The sequence below is a fragment of the Periplaneta americana genome, chromosome 4 (genome assembly GCF_040183065.1).
Source record: "Periplaneta americana isolate PAMFEO1 chromosome 4, P.americana_PAMFEO1_priV1, whole genome shotgun sequence".
Taxonomy (NCBI): domain Eukaryota; kingdom Metazoa; phylum Arthropoda; class Insecta; order Blattodea; family Blattidae; genus Periplaneta; species Periplaneta americana.
In genome coordinates this window covers 89,840,368-89,851,207 of record NC_091120.1, presented here as the reverse complement: position 1 = coordinate 89,851,207, position 10,840 = coordinate 89,840,368, and positions in this window count along the sequence as shown.

Here is a 10,840-nt window from a genome sequence, read left to right as displayed (position 1 = left end):
GTTTTCATCAGGATCATTTTCTCAAATAATGAGATTAGCTGGTCGCGATATTCCGAAATTCTTCCTACCAATCGTAAAAAAAACGGTTGCCAGTCCATTTAAAGTTAAGAAGAATACTCTGCAGACATTTATATTAGAAGCCGACTGTGACAATACTAAGTTCAGTTCAAAGACGTTATATAGTATGGTATTACATATAGTTTCCCATATTTGAAGAATATCTGCCCTCGTTGTGACCTCTGAAAGCTTGTTCTTGTTTCCCAAAAACAAACAACATCGATAAAACGTTTCATAATGTGTCTGTTTCCGCTAACAAGTTCATTATGCTTTTGGTCACTCACTTGTTTTTGGTTATCAATACTTATCAGTCATGTGATCTATCCTAGTAGAGACATTATTCGACCGAGGGCAGTGGAGTCCTGCAGCCCGGAGCACCACTTGTACTGCTCCAGCGTTCGTATAGCGTCTTCGCGATAGTTCACATTACGCTTGCGGCTTTTTTTTTTTTTTCAATATTATTGCATGCGCAGGTGATTCTGAGGAAGACTGTGCTTTTTATAGCTTTGTGCACATTGTTCATATTATATCCCGGCCCAGGTTGATGGCATTTAAGTGGGTTTAAATGCGACAGGCTCATTCAGTAGATTTACTGGCATGTAAAAGAACTCCTGCAGGACAAAATTCCGACACACCGGCGACGCTGGTATAACCTCGGCAGTTGCGAGCGTCGTTAAATAAACCATAATTTCATTTCGAGATGAGTTACTATGATTATTCTGAGTACATTTGTCTTGCTTCTGCCCGGGTAGTTGATGGGGCTGGAGAATTCCTATGCCGCACAGACGGGAATTGTATGAGGAAATGTTAGTTTGGATAGATTATAATTTATATTTTATTACAACTGCTTGTTCATGGGTAGGATTTGAAAGACATACATATATATTGGAATTAATTACAACTAAACACGTACCGGTACAGAATATTGAAATACCGGTACATTATTTATCATGCTGTATTACATGAAAAGTGAGTTTATTTTTGTCGAAAACTGTACTTTGTACAATTTATAAACAAAAGTTTCGAAAAAATGTTCAGATGTTATCACACTCTGTACTCTCATTGGCTGAATTAGGCCCAACACACAACTGTCCTCTGCCTAAGATAATATTAAACTCAACTCCATTTAGTTGAACGGTGATGCGAGACGAGAGTTGTTGGTTTGCATTTGAAGTGGTAAGTGACGATTCAAGATATTTTTTCTGCAAATCATATATTTAAAAAAAATGCTACTTCAAAATTGTTTGCAAAACTACAGTAAGAATTTTATTTAAAGTAAAGTCTTAATTTATAATTCGATAAAAATAACAAACTCAAGGAGATAGTTTACGAGTGAATTATGATATGAATTCATACAATTTTATTTTCCGTATCTTACTGTACATTAAGTACCTTAATGAACTTTAATTTGGACCCGAAAATATATGTTAAAAATGCATAAGAATATTCTGAAAGTAAATTGCAATACAATTTTAGACGAAATTCGGTACCGATGATTTTTTTACCGTGTTCAATATAAGCTTCGAGAGCTAAATATAATAGTTTTTTATGTTCATAAAACTTTCTTGAAAATGGATGACTTCGTGACTGTAATTATATCATGCACCTTTTACTATACATCACAACAAATATGAACAAGCTACTAAGGGAAATTATCAGTGGCGGCTCGTAGTCAAATGTCCAGGGTAGGCAAAATTTACAGAACATTTTTATGTAATTCCCGCGATTCAATGACAGCTCGCTTTCATCATGCCCCCCGAAAACTTAACTCTTACTTACATAACAATACTGTTACATCAATGAGCCGTCTCATAATTTGTCGGTTTTTTCTAGTTTATTGTCATACTGTTGTCTTGCAACCTTTGTTGTTCAGACAACATTTCCGAAATTGGATTCAAATTCTTTTCAAGTCTCTTTAGACTTACCGAGTTACAAATATGATCTGATTCCAAGTACCTTCTTTAGAATACAATAACAAACGTGACCACGTACAGCTTAGCTTTAACTTCACTTCCTGTTAGCCATTTATGTGTTTCATATCATACTTACTTACAAATGGCTTTTAAAGAATCCGCAGGTTCATTGCCGCCCTCACGTAAGCCCGCCATCGGTCCATACACTGTGCAAGATTAATCCAGTCTCTATCATCATATCCCACCTCCCTAAAATCCATTTTAATATTATCCTCCCATCTACGTGTCGACCTCCTCAAATGTCTTTTTTTCCTCCGGCCTCCCAGCTAACACACTATATGCATTTCTGGATTCGCCCATACGTGCTACATGCCCTGCCCATTTCAAACGTCTGGATTTAATGTTCCTAATTATGTCAGGTGAAGAATACAATGCGTGTAGTTCTGCGTTATGTAACTTTCTCCATTCTCCTGTAACTTTATCCCTCTTAGCCCCAAATATTTTCCTAAGAACCTTATTCTCAAACACCCTTAACCTATGTTCCTCTCTCAAAGTGAGAGTCCAAGTTTCACAACCATACAGAACAACCGGTAATATAACTGTTCTATAAATTCTAACTTTCAGATTTTTTGACAGCAGACTAGATGACAAAAGCTTCTCAATCGAATAATAACAGGCATTTCCCATATTTATTCTGTGTTTAATTTCCTCCCGAGTATCATTTATATTTGTTACTGTTGCTCCAAAATATTTCAATTTTTCCACCCTTTCGAAAGATAAATCTCAAATTTTTATATTTCCATTTCGTAGTGTTTCATACCATGAAGGATTAAATTTTCTTGCACCTTTAGCACTGACTTTATGAACAACAGAGCTTAATGCAGGAGTGGGTCATCCATTGTCCAAAATACTTCTCTTTTCAATGTCATTACGACGCGAAAACGGACAACGTAACAGTTTACTTATTATATCAGTCATAATATAATATTATTGTTATCACTTACATTAACTATAAATCACCAAATATACGTAACACTAATATACAGTAAGTACTTGCAAAAATCACATTTTCTAAAATACACTGTTTAAAAAAAACATATTTTAAAACACACTGTTTACAAACTGTTATACTGCTCGTAACAATCTACGTTCCAACTCGTGAAACTTCCAAACAGAAATTTCGCAAATCGTAGGTGTTCGATAATGCTCGTGGGTTCTCGTTAGGGCAGGCAGAATTCTAGCGCGCTGGCTTAAGCATAGAACGCATGCGCTAAGAAAGCATTTAGAATAGCGATCTCTTTTAATGCTTACTCCAGGGCCAGCTTTGAAGTTACGTGGAAGGTCGGCTAACTTCGCTTCTGCCTACCTTCTGACGCATCGTGATCTGTCCAGTGTATGCTTGTCGCATAAATCGAACTGCCAGTAGTAAGCAACGTCCAACTAACCCTCAAAAAATCCCATTCATAGTTAATTGAAGAATTTCTAAGCACCTAGACAAGAGTATATAATTATATAAGGTTTTCCAAATGTGTTGGGGCAGTTTAGGTTTTTCTAAATGTGTTGAGGTAGGCTTAGCCTACCCTGCCTGCCCTGAGGAGCCGCCTCTGGAAATTATATTAAAATGGTTTAGAATATTAACGAGTTAAGATTTTTGTTCGATGATGAAAAGAGTTTTACACACACACACACACACACACACACACACACACACACACACACACACTAGATGTATACGTACAAATAGTTTTAGACTTTCAGATATAATTTATACTGCACCACATTGTGCAAAAAGAAATTCTGAATCTTCGATGTTATTTTTAGTCATGAAAAAATACCATGTTGTAGATTCGTTAATACTTTCAGGCGATTTAATTTCCCTACGAACTCCTGGCTAGTTCGCGGAGATTCAGGCCTGTGGTGACTATCGTCCAGGCTTGCCGTGAAGTTCTTTTTACTGTAACACGTAAGCAAATAATTTAGTCTGTATCCACATAGAAACGGGTTTTGTGATATCTATTACATTAACACATGAGATTAAATTTGTTGTTTATTTTGTGCTGTAATAACAAGAAGTTCGTATTTCGAACTGCAATAAAACAAAAAACATTGAAAGTAATGTTATCTAAGTTATCAAAATTAAAAAAAGGGGGCTTTATGAACGATGTGGCATTCACTTTTAAAGTATCACGAAATAAATAACTAAAATAAATTCACATTTAAAATTGTTATTGAAATAAGATAAATATACGAAATAAAATAATTTCTTAATTGTTATCAAAAGTTAATATTTTCATAACTAGTGTAGAAATGTTTTAGAAAAGTTGTGGCACATTACGAAAGGAATATCACATTGCGCTGTGGTCCACGACCTTTAATCCGAGGGGATGAGATACTGTGTCCCGCAGTCTTTGGTACACAACAACGAACATAGTTTGGAATCCCACGATTTGGAAATCGTAGTCTGTAGTTCTTGTCACATTTGCAGATTCTCTTGTTGTTCCGTATAGTAAATAAATATTGGCTAATTCGGCGTCAGTGAATCCTTCCATTACATAAAGTGATAGTGAGTGAGCTTTCTGCAAGGTTAATGACCATTAACTGACGGAGAAAATGTTTATGCTCGAGCACATGTGATCGAAAGACGTGAGTATAGTCTAAACCAGGCGTGTCCAAAGCAATATGTAGCCCGCAACACTTCAGTCTAGGTTTGAGGAGTGGGGCTGGAGAGGTAGCTGATACAAGCACAAAGTGTGACAGTGGTGGATTACATCATTTAGCTGTTGCCAATGGCTGTTTATTTATCGAATTATCAACGTAAGTAATATATATTTACACAAAATAATTCCTTGAAATATTTTCCTAAAGTTACTTTTTAAAATACAACATAATCAACATTTGTTTGAAAATGAATATAACACATGTTACTCTCACGCATTTCATGACGTGAGCGGCGTCTGAAATTGACCAAATTCTCTTAGTTTCATAAAATGGGTTTGTTACACAACTTGTAACTTTTCCTTCTTTGCCACTAATTCCAAGACATTACCACACGCCATTTTATTGGACTGACTTCCATCTAATGTGAAAGCTACAACTCTAAGCCCCGGCTTGTTCTAATTGAATTGTTAGTTGGATTAATATTCGCGAGAGAATATCACCAGCAGTGACGTTGAAACTCGCATAAAGAACCACGGGTTGAACCCAGTAATCTAGAAGAGGTACAAGCATAAACACCAGTGCATGATTTGCAAGCTCATTCTTACATCTGTCCTGAGTATGTTTCTCTAAATCAGCAGTTATCAGCACAGTGCACCCTCGGGCTAGTGTCTCTTACTCGCTGATAAGACATTGCCCTATCGTGCATCCGTGGCTACGGGCCTGGTATGCTTTCTACCTCTCCCTTCTACACTGCTTACAGGTTACCCATTTCAGCGAGTGCTGACGATCACTACTCTAAATAGTCTAAATCAACAAAACCGTAAACTTTTAAAGTTGTGTTGGTAAATGTTATTTCCTCTTTAAGTGTGACTTCATCGAAAATAACAGTGCATAAGCGTTTATTTTCATAATTTCCTTCGTAACAATAACCCTGAACGGATTCAAGAGCATGGGAATTTAAGCCATAAGGAATTTAAGACCTTTCACGAGATTCCTTAGATGGGACTCGGAAGAGAGAGGTAGCATCTCGCGTCTCATGCAATGTCTGTAACCCTTGGGTGAATTAATCTTGAGGAACAAACTGTCTAGAACATACCTGCACAAACAGCGCTCAACGAGCGCGGGGCTCCTTCGGAGCGGGAGAGCTGTGTTTACCGCTCGCCGAAGCGGAGAGGAAGATACGTCAGAATGACAGTGACTTGCTATAGGTAGAGGAGAGGGAAACGACCACTCAGCTATCTAGTGGAGTCAGAGTCTACTATATACAGTCACGAAGCTTGGGGTGATTTTTTGCAAATCTCGCGATACTTGCTAGCCGCTTGGAGCACTGTGAGTACTATATTTGGGAAGGTCTATGTTGGCAGAGCTACCTGATGTCTTGGGAAGGGTCAGGGAGGGTGAGTTGAACTAATCCTGGGACACAGACACTTGTATAACAGTATTTCCTCTTTCTTTCCTCCCTCTCCCTCACCAAACCAGTCCATCTGGAGACGTTGTCAGTGGTGTATGTTATTACAACTGTGTGTTAACAACATTTTTTCAGTGTAGTTTGAGAAGGTGCCTATAATCATTTTATAATTAAAATGTTAGAAGTATTGTGCTTTATATTAGGCCTACTTGTCCTAGTGTTTGTGATTCTTGGTGTAGGAACAAGAGGAAAGCCACTACAGTCTGACGCCAGGGAAATAGTGTACAATGTACATAAGTTTTTCGTAGAGGAGTACGATGCCTTGAAAGTCGGAAATCCTACAATAAGCGTAGTCGAAGTAGCAAAGCGAACTGCTGTTGCGTGTGGAGTATCTGAACGCACTGTTTACCGTATCCTAAATGAAAAGAGAGAAGCAGATGAATCAGTAAGAAAAGTTTCAACTCCGGGCAAAAAGCGGCCGCAAAGAACTCCCACGAAAACCAATATAGACTCATTCAGTGCTGCCGCCATCAAGAGGCAGATTTACTCCTTGTATAAGGCTGATTTCATTCCGAGTGTGGAAGATATTCGTGATGCTCTCGATAAGTCTGGCTTATTTTCTGGCAGTAAATGGTCGGTCCGAGAATTATTAAAAAAAAACTTAATTTCCGTTACGCTAAGAATAACTTCGGACGGAAGCTTCTGCTAGAGAAACCCGACATAATTGCTAAGCGATTCCATTTCCTAAGGAGGATGCGCGACTTAAGAATAACCGGCCGCCCTATCGTTTACCTAGACGAAACTTGGATAAACATCAATCACACGAAGAGCAAAATTTGGGTTTGTGACGATGGTGACATTCCTCTGAACGTGCCCTTAGGAAAAGGAGGACGATTTATTATTGTGCATGCTGAATCTTTCTCTGGATTTATACCAGGAGCCCATCACAGTTTTAAGTCTAAATCTACGAACGATCCCCATGAGGAAATGAACGCCGTTAATTTCAAACATTGGTTCGAAAACAAACTCCTTCCGAACATTCCACAAAACAGCATTATAGTAATGGATAACGCCTCTTAACATTCTGTACAGTTAAATAAAGCTCCCACTTCTGCATCTTCTAAATCAGACATGCAGTCTTGGTTACGTCAGAACAACATAGAGTACGACCCAAAGGCGACAAAAATCGTACTGTAAGACATAATAAAATTGAAAAAGGAGAAAATGGTAAGGTACGAACTGGATACATTAGCTCAAAGTGAACCACACCGGCATACCGTAGTACGACTGCCACCATACCACTGCAATTTTAGTGCCATTGAGTTCATCTGGGCTCAAGTGAAAAATGATGTCGCTAAACACAATGTATCTTTCAAATCCAGTGAAGTTATAAAATTATTTGAAGATGCGTTGTCCAAGGTTACGCCAGAGAATTGGAAAAATGCGTGTGAACATGTTAAAAAGGAAGAGGATTTTTATTGGGAAAGGGATGGAATAATTGACAAGGCGGTGGATCGTTTCGTAATAAGTTTGGACTCTGATAGTGACGACGATGACGGTGACGACAACATGGAAGTAGAAGTAGAATAATCCGCCACTGCACATACAAACAGTTTCATGGAGGGTGTCTGTCTCTTGCCACCATCCCCCCCGCAGAGTTCCGGTCAGCCACTGAGTGAGTGAGAGGTAAGAAATATATCTTTCTCTGTCTAAATTTCTCTGCCAACTAAAGAATTCTTTACTATAGGAACAATAGACTGTGCCACAGTCATCGTGATCGGGCCGTAAGGCAGACCATGTAACTCGCTTAACCCGATCACGAAGGGCGGCGTTTGAACCATATAAATTAGTTGGAATGCATAAACAGTAACATATATTTCTCTAAAATGTAGTGTAATTCCATTAATAAAAATTAAAACAATGATTATGAGACACTTCAGACATAATTTACTTGCGAGTTAAGATGTAATATTATTTATGGTGTGAAAATTACGTTGTTAGTATGTGTAATACCTGCCTTTATTTCGATTAAATATTGCGAAATTCTTGTACATTCATTTATGCACGATTCAATAATTTTCAATTGCACCGCACGGATATTTAGATATGTTGAAATTATAGGTTATGTTTACTGTACCAGTTGCCCCTTTCTGTCTAAATTTAGTGATCTCCAATGCCTTGTCATTCATATGAAAATTATAGGTTATGTTTACTATATTTAACTTATATTCCTAAATTCGCACTCATACATTATAATTAAGCATAATGTCATGTATGATACCCCGGACATTCAATTTGTCTGTATTTTAATACTAAAATTGAGTACTGAATTATTGTATTTATCTACTACTTAAGAGATGAAGTAACACAACTGTACGTACACTAATTTCATAGGAGTGGTATGGTAAAGGTTTTGTCTAAAATTAAGGAAGGTAGATGTGCTAAATTGAAATCCCAATATAAATTCTTTTTTATTAAACCTCAAAATAGCTTCCATTCTAAACTTGAAATGTTGACGCGAACAGATTATGTTAACATGTAAAATTCTCTTCACATTAAAATAACACAGTTTTGTAATTATTTCTGCAACATATTATGCAACAAGAAGTAAACGGAACTTATAAGGGTCATTCTCATGAAACCCGTCACTTTTGGAACCCAAAAATGGCAACAACTGAAATTGTAAGGAGATTAATTTTTTGCTAGGTATTGGTTAAATGTGTGAAAGATAAGTCAGATGTGTTATTGGCCATGTCTAAATCTTCGTGTGCTACGAGAAATAAAACAAAATCAATTTTCAGATTCCATGGTGTCCACAGCATCTCCACGGTGTCTACAGTTTTAATCCGTGGATTATTCCTTTGGCTCGGTAAAGGCAATTTGATTTACACACCGACTTGAAATCAATACTGAAAATAAATAAGTCACAAATTTTATTACTCATAATAATATTAACTGATTGTTATTAGATGTAATGCGATTGAGCCATGTTACAAAATGAAATAAGTATTTATGTTCGTTCGCAAACATTTTTGATTAATAATGTGAAGTATCGCTAACAGTGATAAGCATATTAATTTATATGTTTATAAATAATAATACCATATTGGATTACAATTTTTTACTTGGTTATTTAACGACGCTATTTAGCGTCGATTGAATTGGTGATAGCGAGATGGTATTTGACTGGATGAGACCAGGGATTCGCCATAGATTACCTGACAGTCACCTTACGGTTGACGAAACCTCGAATAAACCCAACCAGGTAATCAGTCCAAGCGGGAATCGAACCCAAGCCCGAGCGAAACTCCGGATCGTCAGGCAAGCGCCTCAGCCGACCGAGCTACACAGGTGACTGATTTCATTTATTTCATGAAGATTTTGAAATATAAATAAGAAATGATTTACGGTTATAGTAATAACAATAATGATAAATATTTTACCTTTAATTCTGATTCTTTTATAAGTACATACACACGTATGCCCTACAAAAAAAAAAAAAAAAAAAAAAAGAACCACTTCTGTAGAAGACACAAACCAACTCCTTTACACAAAAGAAAATTTTCAATGACTCATATCACATTGAAATTTACACATATAACTCAATTCATTGAAAATTAACAAATTTTTATTTTCTTCACACCACTATACTGATGCGTCTTTATGTATCACGTGATGCTTGTACTCCAAACTGTGGCTACTCTTGCGTCTGTAGGAATTATTCTGACGAACAGCTGTGCGAGAAACTACTCTCTTACAGTGCTGCAGCATTTTATACGTCTTAATTATTTTGCCACTTATGATGCGTCTTACTAATTGTTTACTTTTATATTCTACAGAAGAAAATGATTTTAATTGTTGTTCTAGCAACTCTCCAAGGATCAATTTCTTCTTTATGTCAGAAGGAACTGGACGCCCTCTTAGCAAAGTACGAACTGCAGTGCGCGAGGAAGATTGGTTTGCTTTTTTCTTCTCTGTGATACGAGATGGAGGCCTATTTCATTTTTTTACACGTGAAAAAGGTTTTCCAATTTTTCTGTTAAAGTTTAAGCTTAATGTTTCGGCTTTTAGTTTTCGAATAACTTCATTACTTATTAACAGGAGAGCTTTTTATATCCTTTCCCAAATTACTATGATTACATTGTTGAATATATTTGTTCCTAATTTTCGTTCAATATTCTCTCATCTGTTCTCTTCGTTTTTCCTTCGCTCTCTTAATTCTCTATTAGTCATTGCCGAAACTGTCTTAATTTTTCCTTCCTTCTTCCTCTCAGCCCATATCTTACTCTCCGACGCTATGTAAGCAGCGTGCATTTCAGGATCTGCTGCATCATTAAACACTCTGGTTCTATTTTCCTTGAAAGTTACACGTTTCGACTTTTGAGATTTCTTACTTTTATAAATTTCTGTCTTTAAGCTGTTTTTCTTGTCCTTCCCTTATTCTCGTATTTTTTCCGTCCTCTAGTCAGTTCACCACCACGCATCGTGTAATACAGATACATGATACAGTCGCAATATTGTATCCATATAGAACTATGTAGAGACCGTATTTTCCAGCTACATCATAAACATCACATCAATAATAATTATCATGGCCTGTGAACTAAATATCCCGTTCTAAATAAATGCACGTGTTTACAGCCACGGTGTCCACATTTCAGACTTCGCGCTGGTGTGTTCTAATTACTTTTAAGCATATTAATTTTTCCGATCATATTTCATAAATAGCCTATGAAGTCATTACTTACCCAGCAGTTGATAATTCCTCCTTGCGTAGTTGAGCTGGCACTTTATCCACGGTGTC